The sequence below is a fragment of the Oncorhynchus gorbuscha genome, linkage group LG09 (assembly GCF_021184085.1).
Source record: "Oncorhynchus gorbuscha isolate QuinsamMale2020 ecotype Even-year linkage group LG09, OgorEven_v1.0, whole genome shotgun sequence".
NCBI lineage: Eukaryota > Metazoa > Chordata > Actinopteri > Salmoniformes > Salmonidae > Oncorhynchus > Oncorhynchus gorbuscha.
Window position 1 is genome coordinate 72,152,908 of NC_060181.1, and position 21,678 is coordinate 72,174,585.

The 21,678-nt window shown below is 42.0% G+C and overlaps 1 pseudogene; it reads right to left on the reverse strand.

The window, feature by feature from the left end:
* Window positions 1-2,550: 2,550 nt before the first annotated feature.
* Window positions 2,551-21,678, reverse strand: part of LOC124044429 — a 28,909-nt pseudogene continuing 9,781 nt past the window's right edge.

Here is a 21,678-nt window from a genome sequence, read left to right on the forward strand (position 1 = left end):
TCCAATTGTTTAGTAGCTACTATCTTGTCTCATCGCTACAACTCCCGTACGGCTCAGGAGAGACGAAGGTTGAAAGTCATGCGTCCTCCGATACACAACCCAACCAAGCCGCACTGCTTCTTAACACAGGGCGCATCCAACCCGGAAGCCAGCCGCACCAATGTGTCGGAGGAAACACCGTGCACCTGGCAACCTTGGTTAGCGCGCACTGCGCCCGGCCCGCCACGGGAGTCGCTGTTGCGCGATGAGACAAGGATATCCCTACCGGCCAAACCCTCCCTAACCCGGACGACGCTAGGTCAATTGTGCGTGGAACAATGTCGACAAAGTGTGATTGGATTGAATCCCGGACCCAGAGAGCAGCAATATTATACAGTATTGTATATGAAGAACAAATAATGACATGAACAGATGTATTGAAAGAAAAAAACATTCAAGTTTGTCATAATTTATTCTGGTTGTTTTAATAGTTTTGTTGATTCAAGTGACAAGAGCCCTTTTACTGAGAAAAAATAAACTACACCTAAAACAAGTAAAATACACTGAGTATACAACACATACTCTTTCCATGAGACTGACCAGGGGAATCCAGGTGAAAGCTGTGATCCCTTATTGCAGGGATGCAAACTGCTGAGGGGACAAAAAAGGTGACACTTGTTTTGCACTGAAACATAAAACATCCCTGCTAAGGGGAAATGCAGGTTAACTAATTAAACAAAGAATATGATCAGTCTCCTATTTCTAACGCAGATCGCGCTGAAAGTCCTGCCTCTCCCATCTCCTCATTGGTTTATAGAAGCAGGTACCCACGTGCCATCTCCTCATTGGTTATAACCACGTGGGTGATTGAGTCAACATAGGAAGCTTTCAACACCATGTGGTTCATACAACAAACTGAGGCTGTTGAGGGCAAAAAAATAGGGTGCAACTCAATATTAGGAAGGTGTTCCTAATGTTTTGTACACTCATTGTATATTTGCTAAGTTAACAGGATTTGTTGTTGCAATTTATGTACAATAGAAAACCCTAGATTTCTGCATAAAAATATCTTTGGTCTCTGTACATTAAGCAAATATTTCAGGTACAGTTGAAGTCGGAAGTGTACATACACTTAGGTTGGAGTCATTAACTTGTTTTTCAACCACTTCTCAAATTTCTTGTTAACAAACTATAGTTTTGGCAAGTTGGTTAGGACATCTACTTTGTGCATGACAAGTACTTTTTCCAACAATTGTTTAGACATTTCACTGTATCACAATTCCAGTAGGTCAGAAGATTAAAGGCACAGTCAACTTACTGTAAACAGCTTAGAAAATTCCAGAAAAGGATGTCATGGCTTTAGAAGCTTCTGATAGGCTAATTGACACCATGAGTCAATTGGAGGTGTACCTGTGGATGTTTCAAGGCCTACCTTCAAACTCAGTGCCTCTTTGCTTGACATCATAGGAAAATCAAAAGAAATCTGCCAAGATCTGAGAAAATAGATTGTAGACCTCCACAAGTCTGGTTCATCCTTGTGAGCAATTTCCAAAAGCCTGAAGGTACCACGTTCATCTGTACAAACAATAGTATGCAAGTATAAACACCATGGGACCACCCAGCCGTCATACCGCTCAGGAAGAAGGAGTGTTCTGTCTCCAAGAGATGAACGTACTTTGGTGCGAAAAGTGCAAATCAATCCCAGAACAGCAGCACGGGACCTTGTGAAGATGCTGGAGGAAACAGGTAATAAAGCATCTATATCCACAGTAAAACGAGCACTATGTCGACATAACCTGAAAGGCCGCTCAACAAGGAAGAAGCAACTGCTCCAAAACCGCCAAAAAAAGGCAGACTACGGTTTGCAACTTCACATGGGGACAAATATTGGAGAATGTACTTTTTTGGAGAAATGTCCTCTAGTCTGATGAAACAAAAATAGAACTGTTTGACCATAACAACCATCGTTATATTTGGAGGAAAAAGGGGGAGGCTTGCAAGCCGAAGAAAACCATCCCAACCGTGAAACACGGGGGTGGCAACCATGTTGTGGGGGTACTTTGCTGCAGGAGGGACTGGTGCATTTCACAAAATAGATGGCATCATGAGGGAGGAAAATTATGTGGATATATTGATGCAACATCTCAAGACATCACTCCGGAAGTTAAAGCTTGGTCGCAAATGGGTCTTTCAAATGGACAATGACTCCAAGCATACTTCCAAAGTTGTGGCAAAATGGCTTAAGGACAACAAAGTCAAGGTATAAAAGTGGCCATCACAAAGCCCTTTCTTCAATCCTATAGAGAATTTGTGGGCAGAACTGAAAGTGTGTGTGAGCAAGGAGGCCTACAACCTGACTCAGTTACACCAGCTCTATCAGGAGGAATGTGCCAAAATTCACCCAACTTACTGTGGGAAGCTTGTGGAAGGCTACCCGAAACATTTGACCCAAGTTAAACAATTTAAAGGCAATGCTACCAAATACTAATTGAGTGTATGTAAACTTCTGACCCAGTGGGAATGTTCTGAAAGAAATAAAAGCTGAAATCAATTATTCTCTCTACTGTTATTGACATTTCACATTCTTAAAATAAAGTGTTGATCCTAACTGATCCAAGTAAAAATTCCCTGTCTTGGATAAAATGTCAGGAATTGTGAAAAACTGAGTTAAGGTGTATGTAAACTTCCAACTTCAAATGTATATTCTTCATTTTTGTACTGTTTCAAACAAACATATGTTTCTTCATGTTGAGAAAAATAACATTTGTAAATGTCATTCTTTTCATATTCACTCGCAATGACAATCAGAAGATTTTCTTACAGCTTACTGGTGGCAAAGAAGTATCCTACTGTACAACATTTATTGCCTGCTTCCCTGATACTGTAAAACACTTTTTTAATTAACACCTTTTCCACACACACACCTCTCGTACAACATAAAAAAGATCACAAATGAAAGCACTGCCATCCTTCACTTGTAGCCCTGGAATGTAACTAAAAAACAAGTCATTCTAATACAGACAATTGCATGGGTACAAATTACAAAAAGGTGAATTAATCTAACTTGTTTTTTCCATAAAAAATATTAAATTATTCCCTTAAGCAGCATTCTGGTACAGTAATCTCAATTAACAGATACACCAACAATCACACAGCCATTTTGTGGTCTCAATCCACCTCATCAACACATTTCAGTTTTGTTCCTTCTCATGATGAAATACAAATGTTCCCATAATTGATGTAGACCCTGTTGGCAACCATACAGAAAACCAAACATCTAGAAGCAGCTGCAAAATGACCCACAAAATACAAATTACAACTGGATCCATAATTAAACTTAAAAACAACAAGTTTCTTAAGATCTAGGCCTACTATATAGGAATAAAAATCATTTAAAAAAAGAGAAAAAAAGACATCAGTAGCTGCTCATTTGTTTATCACAGTTATTGCAATCACTTTTGCATATCTTCAGAAACAGCAGTAGCATAAAAACCATAATACTATTATTAACCTAACAATAAGTTACTACATAGGACCATAAACAACATAACATGGCATGTCAGTGGCACTTCTTTAACTGTAGTCTAATCAGAGTACTGTTCGACACATTTGGTTTTAGGCCATGTTAATCTACACTTCAGATAGACATGGCATTATTAGTCTTCAGTGTCCTGCCACCTTGGAATCTGTTGGTTTTGTTAATGCCATTTACAATGCATGTTCAAATCCAACCCCAGGCACATCACATAAACCAAAAATGTAAGGTTGCCAAATTGTTTCATACCAAGTGTATGCTCAAATTAATTACTCAATATTCAGTGGAGTGCTTAGAGAAGAGGGACAATTTGAATGCGTATTTATAAAAGCTATACCCTACACCATGAAACTTACAAGATTCAAGTTAAATAGCTAAATTAACTGATGTTACTTCACTAATAGAGGAACATTAAAATTTGGCAAAAGCATACCATATCAACTGAAATTAGACAAACTTACAAAATAACACCTTTAATAACGCCTTTAACTTTAAATGGAATATATAGCTGCAAGTCCTACTGTATAAGTATAAGTACTATACAAGTGTAAGTACTATACAATTGCATTACTACATATATTCCATTATAGGTACTATGGAATAATGCCCTGACCAATTGTGAAGCTGAAAGAGTATCTGAAACTGGGAAGTCCCTATTCACTTCAGAAGGTGTACATTATGGCTGTTCAATTCATTTTCCCACATGACAGACACATAATACGTACAAGGTGAATTCCACATCATCTCTGGCTCGTCATAGAGGATTTAAAGGCATCAAACAAACGTATTAATATAAAAAGCCCTATTCCCTCCCTCACCAGTAAAATGTTCTTTAAAAAAATATATTAGTCCATTATTTATGAAAATCATAAAAAAATAAAGTTAACTACAATCTACATCAAGTATCATCACTATTGGCCTGCCTGTAACTTTACTGCACTGTGAAAGTCTTAGTGCCATTTTCATTTCAGATACACCTTTATCTTCACGCATGCATCTACAAAATCATCAAATGCATCTAATATCACACCAAAATTGATATTTTAAGGGCCTAACTAAGACAATCAAACTTTTAGAGCACCTTCCCAGTTTGCCAGATATGGACCTTTCACCAGGAAACAAATACACGCTAATAACAATCTGCTGTCCATTTTAAATACTGCATTGTTACATTGATTGGCATTGAATCATCTGATAACTTGCTATAAAAATGCTAACTGAAAATGTAGATGTTTCATATGAGTTCTAAGACTGTAACAAACCCTACATGACAACACTAGGAACCTGAATATGCTACAGTCCCCCTGAGGGGAATATAGTATGTCTTAGTGTTAGGATAGGGGGTCATACATAGCACCGGCACCTCACCGTGATCATCTAGCTACACTTGGGGTATGGCTTCTTCGGATTTTGCTTAGTTTACTGGTGCCTCGTTTGTTAGTTTAACAAAAAGAAAAGTGCAGTCAATGGCTTATTTTTCCCCTTTTCTGAAAGTATCTAGCAATTTCATGAACGTCATTCACAATGGGCCACGGTCTTTGTCTGTTCCAAAACTGCAGCATTAAAAGAAGTTCTAGGCTGTACAAATGTGTCTAAACTGGACAGATAAGGTATTGTGGTAAGATATCCTTCTTTCAGGCATTTAAACTTAAATACATATGTAAAATACATATTTTGCACTGAATTTTGTTTTACGAAACATTTGTTCAAAAGTGTCACACATTTCCCTGACGGTGGGTTTAATGTGATTGATTCCTAAACAACTTTCCTGACTTTTCCTTGATTATTTTCCAAGGATCAAATCCTTTCCAACTGGACTGTGGAACCCTGAAATGGGATGCCTGAGGTTGTGGGATGGCCAAGTATGGTCGACTACAAAACGGGCTGCCAGATTGCGTCCCAGATGGCACCCTATTCCCTACATAGAGCACTACTTTTGGCCAGGGCCTATGGCCATAGGCCCATTTAAGGAATGGGGTTCCATTTGGGCCGCAGTCCCAGAGAGAGAACCTTACTGTTAGTTAGTCAGCCAGCCAATCAACCAGACAGTCAGTTAGTTCCACATACACAGGGATGAAGTTGAACAGTAGAAGACAGAGTTACCACTAAGCTGGAGGAACTGGAGCAAGGGTCTGGAAGAGGCAAAAAGCTTCCTTAGTACCAAGAGGTCTATATAATGTACATAGTTATATAATGTGAGTGTGCCCATGTATGTGGAAAGGACAAGGTAGGAAATACAGGCAAGGGAACTCACCAATAGGAATTATCTTGGTGGTATTGAGGGGCGGGAGCTGTTGTGGTAGAGGGCAGGCGCTACAGAAGTCTGAGCAGGCAGGACAGACGAGAACCCCATTGTATACCCAGTCATTAACACGCACACTGACGCTCAGCAGCTGACCCGTACGTACACACTGGTACGCAGTGTCCTCCACCCACACCGTCAGACCCTGGGTAGAGCAAGAGATCTGGAAACATTAACAATATAACATTTAAGTATGAGTTTTTTGTTGTATGGGTCACTTCAAAATGTATATATATCTGCCTGTCGCACATCTATAATAGGGTTACATTAACCCACAACACAAAAATGTAATTTAACTGAATTTGTGATTTTGTAAGCTCATATGATAAAAGCATGAGACTTAACGGTGGTAAACGTTATTAAGAAGACTTGTATTATATGGATGAAGCATCAAAACATAGATTACAGAGATATCTAAAGATTGTTACTTATTCTGCATTACCTTATAGCAGCCACTTCCCCAGTCAGGGTAGGTCATGTGTCTGGTACTCTGGGCAGTCTTCTGGTACAAACACACTGAGTCTGGACCATACTGCTCAGCTTCGTAGTTCCTCCACCAATCTGGAAACAGTGTGTCAGGTAGCATACTAGTAAGTAGGGTTGCAACATTTTCAAAACTTTCCTGAAACAAAATTCCCAGATTTTCCAGAAATCCCAGTTGGAAGATTCCCAGGATTGGGATGGAGTAAGCAGAAAGGGAACAGGGAATTCTCCAAATGGGATTTCTGGAAAACCTAGGAAAATATCCTGAATTTTGCAAACCTTCAAGTGAGTTAACAGCCTCAGAGTACATGAACCAAGGCCTGAGGAACCAAGAGGCAACAACAATGCAAGAAGGGAAAGGATATTACCGGGCTGGTTCTCCTGGACCCTGCAGTAGGAGTTGCGTTGGTACTCTCCACTCAGGTGCCAGCTAAACTCCTGGCTGAAGGGACAGTAGTCAGCTATCTCCACAGCTCCACTGTAGGAGGCCAGATCCATCACAGAGACTTCAGGGATATGGTCAAAGTACTGCCGGAGAGGAGGAGGAAGAGATTTACTGTATGGGGTGTACTTAACACTATGCTGGTCACAATTGGTCAACATCTTAAATAAAGACCATTTCAAATTTGTTTTTGTTGCCTTTTTTGTCGAAAAGGTACAAACTTTGCTTGTAATGTTTATCTTATAATCCTCTGTAGTGGTCCAATAGGTTTCTGACAGAGTCTTGCTCGCGTCATGTTATCGTCACTGGGTTTATTGTCATAGCCTCGATTTCTAGGTTTTGTGACTATGGAGGATGGCATTGCGAGACTCGCAATTTACCTGGTAGTCCAGGGGTAGGTCCTGAGGGTACTTCTGCAGGTTGCAGACGGCCACTGCCAGCTGGTCCTGCCTGCAGGTGAGCTGAAGGGGTGTGGCTCGCACTGTGTCACAGTAAAGGGTCACTACTTTACGACTGAAAATCAATAACTCATGAGGGTTAGGTCAGGTTGAGCCACAGTTTCTAATTTAAAATGTTTTTATTGTTGTTGGTTACAGTGAATTTCTAATCAAGTTTAAGCGTCAAATGGCTTGATGTTTGTGTTCACAGAAATATCGACATATGATTTGTTCCATTTGATTTGCACGCCTTTTGATTGGAACAAAACTTTCCATACACATTTGCCCATGGTAGAAATGGTCAGAAAGGGACTTCGGGGGACCTGAATGCAAAAAAAAACATTTAGGAGACACAGGTGCTCAAAGTTGATCCATTTTGAATTCCACACTCTACCATGAGACATCCACATCTTTATCACTGGAAAAGAAACTGTTGAGTTTGATATCATTTAAAAGCTTATAAAACAGGGTTGTCAAACTATTTGACATTTCTTGATTTAAAAAAATTACTAAAGTAATTTATTAACCTTTAACATCAATTGTCACAAAATGCGTAAACTACGCTCGGCCGTGGCTTGCTCTATAAAGCAGGCAGACAGTCATCCAGTTACTGTTTGATTGAATGTTAGAACCAAACGAGTGACCTAAGCGACTTTGAGCATGGTATGAACGTCGGTGCTATTTGGCAGAATTCAGTATCTAAGAAACGGCCGCCCTCCTGGACTTTTCAAGCATGACGGTGTCTAGGGTTTACCCAGAATGGTGAGACAAACAAAAAAGCATCCAGTTAGCAGCAGTGCTGTGGCCAAAAACAACTTGTTGATGAGAGAGGTCGAAGGAGAAGGGCAAGAATAATGCAAGCTAACAGGCAGGCCACAAACCAATAACGGCGTAGTACAACAGTGGTGTGCAGAACGGCATCTCAGGATGCAAACCTCGTTGATCTTTGTCATGAATGGGCTATGGCAGCAGACGACCACACCGGGTTATCAGCTAAAATTAAGAAGGAGTGGCTCCAGTGGGCACGCGATCATCAACACTGGACAATTGAGGAGTGGGAAAACACTCCTTAGCAATCTCACTGAAATAAAGACCTCCTCCATTCCTGACATTATTGAAAAAGAAATTGTGATACCTCACATCTCAAAATAGGGCTACTTAATGTTAGATCCCTCACTTCCAAGGCAGTTATAGTCAATGAACTAATCACGGATCATAATCTTGATGTGATTGGCCTGACTGAAAGATGGCTTAAGCCTGATGAATTTACTGTGTTAAATGAGGCTTCACCTCCAGGTTACACTAGTGACCATATCCCTCGCGCATCTCGCAAAGGTGGAGGTGTTGCTAACATTTATGATAGCAAATATAAATTTACAACAACAAAAAAATGTAAAAACTATGTTTTCATCTTTTGAGCTTCTAGTGATGAAATCTATGCAGCCTACTCAATCACTTTTTATGTCTCCTGTTTACAGGCCTCCTGGGCCATATACAGCGTTCATCACTGAGTTCCTATCGGACCTTGTAGTCATGGCAGATAAGTCACATTTTTGGTGACTTAATATTCACATGGAAAAGTCCACAGACCCACTCCAAAAGGCTTTCGGAGTTATCGTCGACTCAGTGGGTTTTGTCCAACATGTTTCCGGACCTACTCACTGCCACAGTCATACTCTGGACCTAGTTTTATCCCGTGGAATTAATGTTGTGGATCTTAATGTTTTTCCTCATAATCCTGGACTATCGGACCACCATTTTATTATGTTTGCAATCGCAACAAATAATCTGCTCAGACCCCAACCAAGGATCATCAAAAGCAGTGCTATAAATTCTCAGACAACCCAAAGATTCCTAGATGCCCTTCCAGACTCCCTCCGCCTACCCAAGGACATCAGAATACAAAAATCAGTTAACCACCTAACTGAAGAACTCAATTTAACCTTGCGCAATACCCTAGATGCAGTCGCACCCCTATAAACAAAAAACATTTCTCATAAGAAACTAGCTCCCTGGTATACAGAAAATACCCGAGCTCTGAAGCAAGCTTCCAGAAAATTGGAAAGGAAATGGCGCCACACCAAACTGGAAGTCTTCCAACTAGCTTAGAAAGACAGAACCGTGCAGTATCGAAGAGCCTGCTGCTCGATCAGCCTATTTTTCCAATTTAATTGAGGAAAATAAGAACAATCCTAAATGTATTTTTTGATACTGTCGCAAAGATAACTAAAAAGCAGCATTCCCCAAGAGAGGATCGCTTTTACTTCAGCATTGATAAATTCATGAACTTTTGAGGAAAAGATCATGATCATTAGAAAGCAAATTACGTACTCCTCTTAAAAACTAGGTATTCCTCCAAAGCTCAGTTGTCCCGAGTCTGCACAACTCTGCCAGGACCTAGGATCAAGGGAGACACTCAAGTGTTTTAGTATCACATCTCTTGACACATTGATGAAAATAATCATGGCCTCTAAACCTTCAAGCTGCATACTGGACCCTATTCCAACTAAACTACTGAAAGCTGCTTCCAAATTGGTCTACACTGACAAGTTCTGGCCTGGTTTAGATATTATCTGTTGGAAAGATATCAGTTTGTCTCTGTGGATTGTTTGTCCTCTGACAAATCAACTGCAAATTTTGATGTTCCTCAAAGTTCCGTTTTAGGACCACTATTGATTTCACTATATATTTTACATCTTGGTGATGTCATTCGGAAACATAATGTTAACTTTCATTGCTATGCGGATGACACACAGCTGTACATTTCGATGTACATAGTGAGGCCCCAACATTGCCCTCGCTAGAAGCCTGTGTTTCATACATAAGGAAGTGGATGGCTGCACATTTTCTACTTTTAAACTCTGACAAAACAGAGATGCTTGTTCTAGGTCCCAAGAAACAAAGAGACCTTCTGTTAAATCTGACAATTAATCTTCATGGTTGTACAGTCGTCTCAAGTAAAACTGTGAAGGACCTCGGCGTTACTCTGGACCCTGATCTCTCTTTTGACGAACATATCAAGACTGTTTCAAGGACAACCTTTTTCCATCTATGTAACATTGCAAAAATCAGAAACTTTCTGTCCAAAAATTATGCAGAAAAATGAATCCATGCTTTTGTCACTTCTAGGAAATGCTCTACTTTCCGGCTACCCGGATAAAGCACTAAAACTTCAGTTAGTGCTAAACATGGCTGCAAGAATCTTAACTAGATCCCAAAAATATGATCATATTACTCCAGTGCTAGCCTCTCAACACAGGCTTCCTGTTAAGGCAAGGGCTAATTTAAAGGTTTTACTGCTAACCTACAAAGCATTACATGGGCTTGCTCCAAAGATATCCCTCTAGTGGTGTGGGGGCTGTGCTTTGGTAAAGTGGGTGGGGTTATAGCCTGCCTGTTTGGCCCTGACCGGGGGTATCGTCAGAAGGGGCCAGTGTCTCCCGACCCCTCCTGTCTCAGCCTCCAGTATTTATGCTGCAGTCGTTTGTGTCGGGGGGCTAGGGTCAGTCTGTTATATTGGAGTATTTCTCCGGTCTTATCCGATGTCCTGCGTGAATTTAAGTACACTGTCTCGGAGGACCTGAGCCCTAGGACCATGCCTCAGGACTACCTGATGACTCCTTGCTGTCCCCAGTTCACCTGGCCGTGCTGCTGCTCCAATTTCAACTGTTCTGCCTGCGCCTATGGAACCCTGACCTGTTCACCGGACGTGCTACCTGTCCCAGACCTGCTGTTTTCAACTCTCTAGAGACAGCAGGAGCGGTAGAGATACTCAATGATCGTCTATGAAAAGCCAACTGACATTTACTCCTGAGGTGCTGACCTGTTGCACCCTCGACAACCACTGTGATTATTATTATTATTATTAGACCCTGCTGGTCATCTATGAACATTTAAACATCTTGGCCATGTTCTGTTATAATCTCCACCCAGCACAGCCAGAGGAGGACTGGCAACCCCTCATAGCCTGGTTCCTCTCTAGGATTCTTCCTAGGTTCTGGCCTTTCTAGGGAGTTTTTCCTAGCCACCGTGCTTCTACGCCTGCATTGCTTGCTGTTTGGGGTTTTAGGCTAGGTTTCTGTACTTGGCTCATTGTGATCTAGCGACTCCTTGTGGTGGGCCGGGCACCGTTTTTTATTTATATATTACTTTAAAACAATTCCAATCCCCAAAGAATTTACGCTGTTCCGTACTAGATGGGTGTACCTAATAAACTTGCCGGTGACTGTATATTTCTATGATTTCAGTAGGTTTCCTGTGGAAGATTGACAGTATAATTTTAAACTGATCTTTCCATTCGAGTCAACATTCTCTGATGTGTGGGCCTCCAACCATCTTTGTGCTACCATTTGAAAGCTGAAATGTAAAGTTGTTTTCCCACTTCAGTACATTTATCAGCCAAAACATGACACCCACCCTGTACTCAAAAGCATACTGTGTCTTAACCAAACAACAAACACCTCAGGTTGTCAAATAAGGTCTAAACTACAACATATGCTAAAATGGAAAAAGTTCATGCCTTTTTAGATAATTAATGTTAAAGGGTAAAAAAGGAAATGTTTATAAAAAAAAAATTGCAAATAGTTTCACAACCCTGTTTATAAGCTTTTAAATAATATCTACCGTTTATCTTCTCAAGTGATGAAGAACTTGATGTCTGGTGGTCGGGTATGCAAAAGATGGATCAACTTTGAGCACCTCTTATCTCCTAAATGTTTTAGCATTCAGGTCCCACTTCTACCATGGGCAAATATGTATAGAAGGTTTCGTTCAAATCAAATGGGTGTGTGAAAGTGATTGAAATCAAATGTAATGACACATATGAGAAAAGGGTGTGTCGGCTAGTAATACTTTAAATTGGTTTAGGGGCATGCTATGTTCCTAGACGTTTAGATGTTTCAGTCAGTTGTGTATAGTAAGAAACCTAAACTGAGATTAGATACCCCCTTACCTCTGACGTTGCCTTTCAATCCAGAACTTACAGCTTTTCATCACAACGTCACAGCCCAGTCACAGCCCCAGTCCAGCCTCTCTGCCATGCTGTAGTTGGCTCTGTACCAACTAGAGAAAACATAGATGATGGGTAACATTGTACATCAAGTCAGGTAAACTCTTGAACTTCAATACAAATCATATGTCAAAGTCAAGTACCTTCAAATCACACCAATTCCCCCCCAAAAAGAGCCTTCAAGTCATTTAATAGTCAAAGCTCTTTAAATGACATAAAAAGGTTAAAGTCCTTATTTTATTGTATTCCATATAACAGTCTGCAACCCTACCCTGTGTCTTCCATGATGGCCAAGGTGAGCCTAGAAAACACTCTGTTCTGGGTGTGAGATCCAGTCATTGCTTCATTCTGTTATCAATACAAACAGGGTAAGTATTTATTATTATGAATAGATTAATAAATGAACCTATATGAGCACATACACTGAGTGTACAAAACATTAGTAATACCTTCATAATATTGTGTTGCATCTCCTTTTGCCCTCAGAGCAGCCTTAATTCATGGACTCTACAAGGTGTCAAGCATTCCAAAGGGATGCTGGCCCATGTTTACTCTAATGCTTCCCAAAGTTGTGTCAAGTTAACTGGATGTCCTTTAGTGGTGGACTATTTCTGATACACACAGGAAACCGTTAAGCATGAAAAACCCAGCAGCGTTGCAGTTCTTGACACACTCAAACCGGTGCGCCTGGCACCTACTACCATACCCCGTAGTTAAATATTTTGTCTTGCTCATTCACCCTCTGCATGGCACACATACACAATCCATGTCTCAAATGTCTAAAGGCTTACAAATCCTTCCTTAAACTGTCTCCTCCCCTTCATCTACACCGATTTAAGTGGATTTAACAGGTAACATTAGGGTTGCAAAGGGTCTGAAACTTTCCGGTAATTTTCTGGAAATTTTCCATGGGAGGTTAAGCTCGGGACGTTTTGGGAATTTTGCAAAAAATAAAGTTAGCTTATAACAGTGAACCTTTTTTGTGGGACACTCTTTTGGTACATAATGTTGCCACTACCTTCTCTTATGACCGAAAATACCTTCTAGACATCAGGACTGCAATTACTCACCACAGACTAGCAGAACCCTTTTTCTTCTTTCACGACTGACGAGCCCGAGGATATACGGCTCCCTCGGGATCAGGCCCCGAGCCCCGTGATTTGCATGAAGAGAAGGCGCAGAAAGAGAGGCCGGAGAGCGGGATGCCTGCTGAGAAGTCGGAGGCGATCGAATAAACCCCCACTTCCTCAATTCTGCGAGCAAACATGCAATCTTTGGACAATAAAATGGACAAGTTATTGGGAAGATATCAACATGTTTTAAGCAGACCACAATAGTGCCTGTGCCCAAGAACACTAAGGTAACCTGCCTAAATGACTACCAAGCTGTAGCACTCACATCTGTAGCCATGAAGTGCTTTGAAAGGCAAGTCATGGCTCACATCAACACCATCATCCCAGAAAACCTAGACCCACTCCAATTTGCATACTGCCCCAACAGATACACAGATGATACAGACTATTGCACTCAACACTGCCCTTTCCCACCTGGACAAAAGGAACACCTGTGAGAATGGTATTCATTGACTACGGTTCAGTGTTCAACACCATAGTGCCCTCAAAGCTCATCACTAATCTATGGACCCTGGGACTAAACACCTCCCTCTGCAACTGGATCCTGGACTTCCTGACAGGCCGCCCCCAGGTGATAAAGGTAGGTAACAACACATCCGCCGTGCTGATCCTCAACACAGGGGCCCCTTAGGGGTGCGAGCTCAGCCTCCTCCTCCTGTACTCCCTATTCACTCAGGACTGCACGGACAGGCACGACTCCAACACCATCATTAAATTTGCCGATGACACAACAACAACGAGACAGCCTATAGGGAGGAGGTCAGAGTGCCAGGACAACAACCTCTCCCTCAACGTGATCAAGACAAAGGAGATGATTGTGGACTACAGGAAAAAGAGGACCAAGTATGCCCCCATTCTCATCAACGGGTCTGCAGTGGAGCAGGTTGAGAGCTTCAAGTTCCTTGGTGTCCACATCACCAACAAGCTAACATGGTCCAAGCACACCATGACAGTCGTGAAGCGGGCACGACAAACCTATTCCCCCTCAGGAGACAAAAGATTTGGCATGGGTCCTCAGATCCTCACAAGGTTCTACAGCTGCACCATCGAGAGCATCCTGACTGGTCGCATCACTGCCTGGTATGGCAACTGCTCGGCCTCTGACCAAGGCACTCCAGAGGGTAGTGGAAATGGCCCAGTCCATTACTGGGGCCAAGCTTCCTGCCATCCAGGATCTCTATACCAGGCGATGTCAGAGGAAGGCCCTAAAAATTGTCAAAGACTCCAGCCACCCTAGTCTTAGACCGTTCTCTCTAATACCACACAGCAAGCGGTACCAGAGCACCAAGTCTAGGTTCAAGAGGCTTCTAAACAGCTTTTACCCCCAAGCCATAAGAATCCTGAACATCTAGTCAAATGGCTACCCAGACTATTTGTATTGCCCCCCTACACACCACTGCCACTCTCTGTTGTTATCTATGCATAGTCACTTTAACTCTACCTACATGTACATACCACCTCAACTAACCGGTTACCTCGCACATTGACTATGTACTGGCACCATCTTGTATATATTGTTATTTGTTTTACTGCTGCTCTTTATATACTTTCATCTCTTATTCTTATCCATATTTTTTTTAAACTGCACTGTTGGTTAGGGGCTCATAAGTAACAACTGTGGTGCATGTGACTAATCAAATTTGATTCGATTTGACATACGGCAATTCTAGATCTTGTGGCATATTTTGGTTAAACTATCCCCAATTCAATGGAATTGCAACCCTCTGCATGCACGGTGCATTCTTCCATCACATGTACAGCTGATTCTCAAGATCTTGCACACTAATGAGATACTATTGAGCCCATATTACTACACTGTCTGAGCCAAGGACTACATGCTTTCTGGTACATTTTGATTACAATACTGTGTGGGGTGAATATATTTTATACGACATACATCAATTTGTTAACTAGTAAATAGTAGCCTACAGCAAAGTGTGTTTAAATCATTTCTAACTTGTTAACAATTTCTGCTAGTTTGTTTTTGCTACCATGTGAGTTTTAGCTTGCTTGTTGAGCCTGCTAACTGAGGAGTGTTTAAAAAAAAGGAGATGTTTAATCTAACTGCTTTTCTATTTATCTGTACATGGAATTGTATTTGTTTTTTTACTCATTTTTTTCTAATCTTTACAGGAAAATTCCACGGGCACTATCTGATGTGTGAATACATTTCACTGCAGCTAATGTAGAAGGAAAAACGGTGTACATTTGCAAATACTGTTCCAAATCATGTGAAGAATGCAACCAAGATGCATAATCATCTGGCCAAGTGCATAAAGTTCCCTCAGCGATCACAACAAGCAACCTCTGACAAAAGTCCCTCTACTTCTTTGAGGTGAAAATGATGAATCAGACACCTTATCGATAGCAACAGCTCATGGTACTCCTGGAATGAGAAGTTTTTTTGACTCAATGAAGGAACATAGTCAAGTAAATACTGATTAATGTCTTGCTTGAGCTGTGTATGCAACTGGTTCACCTCTGATGCTCACAGGCAATGTGTATTGGAAGAGATTTCTGAATGTTCTTCGCCCAGCATACACCCCTGCAACCAGACATGCTTTATCTACTCATTTGCTGGAGGCAGAGTTCAGAGTTCAAGTGAAGGTCAAGCAAATCATAGAGAAAGCAGACTGTATTGCAATCATCTCTGATGGGTGGTCGAATGTTTGTGGGCAAGGAATAATTAACTATATCATCTCCACTCCTCAACCAGAATTCTACAAGAGCACAGACAAGGGACAACAGACACACCGGTCTCTACATTGCAGATGAGCTGAAGGCAGTCATCAATGACCTTGGACCACAGAAGGTATTTGCACTAGTGACAGACAATGATGCAAACATAAAGGCTGCTTGGTCTAAAGTGGAGGAGTCCTAGCCTCACATCACAATCATTGGCTGTGCTGCTCATACATTGAATCTGCTCCTCAAGGACGTCATGGCACTGAGAACAATGGATACACTCTACAAGAGAGCCAAGGAAATGGTTAGGTATGTGAAGGGTCATCAAGTTCTAGCAGCAATCTACCTCACCAAGCAAAGTAAGAAGAATACGAACACCACATTGAAGATGCCCAGCAACAACCGTTGGGGTGGTGTTGTCATCATGTTTGACAGTCTCCTGGAGGAGAAGGTCTGTCTCCAAGAAATGGCCATATCACAGTCTGCCAATATGGACAGGCCCATCAAGAGGATCCTCCTGGATTATGTATTTTGGGAGAGCGTGGTAAGCAGCCTGAAATTCCTGAAACCTATGGCAGTAGCCATTGCACGGATTGAGGGAGACAATGCCATCCTGTCTGATGTTCAGACTCTGCTTGCAGATGTACGAGAATAAATCCATACTGCTCTGCCCACTTCACTGTTGCTCCAAGCAGAGGAAACTGCAGGTCTAAAATACATCAAAAAGCGTGAACACTTCTGCCTGAAGTCCATTCATGCCGCAGCGTACATGTTGGAACCCAAGTATGCTGCAAGAGCATCCTGTCTGGTGCAGAGATCAACAAGGCCTATGGTGTCATCACTACAGTGGCTCGCCACCTTGGCCTGGATGAGGACAAGGTTCTTAGCAGTCTGGCGAAGTACACTTCCAAGCAAGGGATTTGGGATGGAGATGCAGTATGGCAGTCGTGCCAACATATCTCAACAGCCACCTGGCGGAAGGGACTTTGTGGATCTGAGGCTCTTTCCCCTGTTGCCTCAATCATCCTCCAAATCCCACCAACATCAGCCACCTCAGAGTGCAATTGGCCCTTGTTTGGGAACACACACACCAAAAGCACGCAACAAGCTGACCAATACAAGGGTTGAAAAATTGGGAGCCATCCTCAACAAGGTTGGAAAGTGACAGTGAAGATGAGGCCTCAGAGATTGATGTTCAAGAGGTGGACATTGAGGAGGTCCAGGGAGAAGACATGGAAGCCTGAGAGGAAGACAATCAAAGCTTTAGTCTCCAGACTATCATTTTACAGATGTGTATTGAAAATGTTTTTGGGAGATGCGATGGATCATTGGGGATCATTCAATATTCCCTTTATTTTGTTGTTCAGGGAAATCATCCCATGTGAAGAGTCAACTCATTTAATGAAAGTTCAATTCGTAACAAATGTTTTTTTATTTCTATTGGAAGGATTTAATAATTTGCAATTGTCTACTTATGATCAGGTAAAAGGTTTATGTTTCCGTCTCCGTATGACATGGTAAATATATCCAATGCAAAAAACATCTACATTTAAATGATATTAATTTGCATATATTTCCATTAACTCCCGTGGGAATTAACAGGAATATATGGAAAGTTTCCACCTTTAAATATTCCCCAAAATGTTCAACCCTAGGTGACATCAATAAGGGATCATAGCGTTCACTGTGATTCACTTGATCAGTCTGTGTCTTGGGAAGATCAGGTGTTCCTAATGCTTTGTACACGCAGTGTAAATGCTGATGAGTAATGAACTATTGCTAAGAAATGCATGCATAATTCACAATAGCTATACAGACTATGAAACTGAGTGAAAGGGTAATTACATTGACATTTGAATCATTTAGCAGACGCTCTTATCCAGAGACATACAGTAGTGAGTGCATACATTTTAATACATTTTTCCTACTGGCCACCGTTGAACCCACGACCCTGGCGCTACAAGCGCCATTCTCTACCAACTGAGCTGTAAGGATATGGTGTGGTTAGGTCTATATCAGGAATTTCAGTTCAGACACCAGTTCCAGTAGGCTAAGTAAAGCTATAACACAAATGTAGGCTGCACATACTGTACAGAAAGGAATCATTTCACATAACAGTAAAAACTAAACACAGTACAATGCAAACTGCAGCCCTTCTGTTACCTCTAGTAGCCTCTTCTCCCAGTGGTTCAGCTCAGTACCCATCCCTCCCTAGTTCTCCAGCTCCATACCCTCCAGGATGGGACAGCCAAAATGTCTCCTCGCCTCTTCCTGCAAATACGTGCAGTGGTACAAGACGCGAACATTAACCACATTACAGGACAAAGTGGGGCAGTGCAGCACAACAATAACACATTAGCACAACACAGCAGAGCACAACAATAACACATTAGCACAACACTGCAGAGCACAGCACTAACACTGCAGAGCACAGCACTACTACTGCAGAGCACAACACAACACTGCAGAGCACAACACAACACTGCAGAGCACAACACAACACTGCAGAGCACAACACAACACAACACTGCAGAGCACAACACAACACTGCAGAGCACAACACAACACAACACTGCAGAGCACAACACAACACTGCAGAGCACAACACAACACAACACTGCAGAGCACAACACAACACAGCAGAGCAGAGCACAACACAACACAACACAACACCGCAGAGCACAACACAACACCGCAGAGCACAACACAACACAGCAGAGCACAACACAACACAGCAGAGCACAACACAACACAGCAGAGCACAACACAACACTGCAGAGCACAACACTGCAGAGCACAACACAACACTGCAGAGCACAACACTGCAGAGCACAACACAACACAGCAGAGCAGAGCACAACACAACACAACACAACACAGCACAACACCGCAGAGCACAACACAACACCGCAGAGCACAACACAACACAGCAGAGCACAACACAACACAACACAACACAACACAACACAGCAGAGCACAACACAGCAGAGCACAACACAGCAGAGCACAACACAACAGAGCACAACACAACAGAGCACAACACAACAGAGCACAACACAGCAGAGCACAACACAACACAGCAGAGCACAACACAACACAGCAGAGCACAACACAACACAGCAGAGCACAACACAACACAGCAGAGCACAACACAACACAGCAGAGCACAACACAACACAGCAGAGCACAACACAACACAGCAGAGCACAACACAACACAGCAGAGCACAACAACACAGCAGAGCACAACACAACACAGCAGAGCACAACACAGCAGAGCACAACACAGCAGAGCACAACACAGCAGAGCACAACACAGCAGAGCACAACAGCACATATAGACCAATGACAAATACATGATTCAACAGGGAGGAGTTTAAAAGCAGGATTTTTACCACAACACGCGGTGTCACTAGTAGGTGCACTTCATGTCGGACCATCACGCCACCACGGATGTCCCATAATCGAGTCACTTTACGTATCACTGCATCACTCCACTGATACAGGCCTAAATTATAATAGAAAGCAAAAGTTCGCTCGAACATCAACATGATTTATAGAAACATATAATCATTTTTCTGTTGTGCATCGTATTATCGTCTAGGCCTGGTGCTTACTACAAAAAGCGCAATTCTAAAAACACAGCCTGACAGTGGAGGATAATGATTAAGTATACATACCTCTCGTTGAATGCTGGTAGTCCACTTGCAAACAGAGGTGTCAGAGGCTTGTCATCATCATCGTGATAAAATGCAAACAGCCCTGCAGAAAACCCCTGTTGGACACACGTTAAAGAAAATAATGAAATCATATTACTCAATCAATAATGAAATCTGTGTTGGACATGTTTAATTCATTATTCATTATTCATGACCAGCTTCACCCCAATAGGAATAAAAAGTAGATTGGTGAGTGCATTGGAAACAGGGTGTGTATGACTTCGTGTTTGACGGTTGACAGCATACCCTCAAACTCCTGAGGTTGGGTGGATATCATATTGGGGCACAGGTTGGCATATCCAGCAATGGGTAATTGTGTTAAAAGAATAATTGTGTTAAAAGACCTATTCATGGGCTACCATGTCACCTACCAGACCCAATTAGTAGCTACGGCAATCTGGAATAGCCCAAGATGCCGTTATAAGCCTGTAAAATATATTCAAAGGGTTAACCAGGTGTGTTTAAAGAGTGTACAGAGTTGGAGGCTTACCTGTCCAGCTCAGACTCCAGTTGACATTATGCAGCATAGGCCACAATGTTCTCCTGTTCACAGCGTTCTGTAGTCACCCCACTGACATAGAGGACAAAGTCAGTGCCCTCCACCCCCTTCCCGTCCAGAGGCCCTGCTGAGCCATGCGATCTCCCTGTCTCGCTGCACACCTTGCATTGCTGGAAATCACATATACATAACTGCATTTTTATTTAAAACAGGAAAATCGCATTGAAGCCCAGGTCTCATTTACAGGTAAGTCCTGAATCTACAGGTGAGCCCTGAAATACATACCTTGCATTGCTGAACTATTACAGAACACCATCAGCCAACATTTCTATAGGCCTACCAGTTGAGAGAAGAGATATACACACACAAACACACACAGTTGAAGTCAGAAGTTTACATACACTTAAGTCATTAAAACTTGTTTTTCAACCACTCCACAAATTTCTTGATAAACTATAGTTTTGGTAAGTCGGTTAGGACATCTAATTTGTGCATGACACAAGTAATTTTTCCAACAATTGGTTAGACAGATTATTTCACTGTATCACAATTCCAGTGGGTCAGAAGCTTATGACATAATTCCAGAAAATTATGTCATGGCTTTAGAAGCTTCTGATAGGCTACTTGACATCATTTGAGTCAATTGGAGGTGTACCTGTGGATGTATTTCAAGGCCTACCTTCAAACTCAGTGCCTCTTTACTTGACATCATGGGAAAATCAAAAGAAATCAGCCAAGACCTCAGAAAATAAATTGTAGACCTCCACAAGTCTGGTTCATCCTTGTGAGCAATTTCCAAACACCTGAAGGTCCCACGTTCATCTGTACAAACAGTACGCAAGTATAAACACCTTGGGACCACACAGCTATTATACCGCAATGTCTCCTAGAGATGAACGTACTTTGGTGCAAAAAGTGCAAAATGTGCAAAGGACTTTGTGAAGATGCTGGAAGAAACAGGTACAAAAGTATATATATTTACAGTAAAATGAGTTCTATATCGACAACCTGAAAGGCCGCTCAGCAAGGATGAAGCCACTGCTCCAAAACCGCCAAAAAATCCAGACTACGGTTTGCAACTGCACATGGGGACAAAGATCTTACACATGGGGACAAAAATGTCCTCTGGTCTGATGAAACAAAAATAGAACTGTTTGGCCATAATGACCATCGTTATGTTTGGAGGAAAAAGGGGGATGCTTGCAAGCCAAAGACCATCATCCCAACCGTGAAGCACGGGGGTGGCAGCATCATGTTGTGGGGGTGCTTTACTGCAGAAGGGACTGGTGCACTTCACAAAATAGATGCCATCATGAGTATACTGAAGCAGCATCTCATGACATCAGTCAGGATGTTAAAGTTTGGTCGCAAATGGGTCTTCCAAATTGACAATGGCCCCAAGCATACTTCCAAAGTTGTGGCAAAATGGCTTAAGGACAACAAAGTCAAGGTATTGG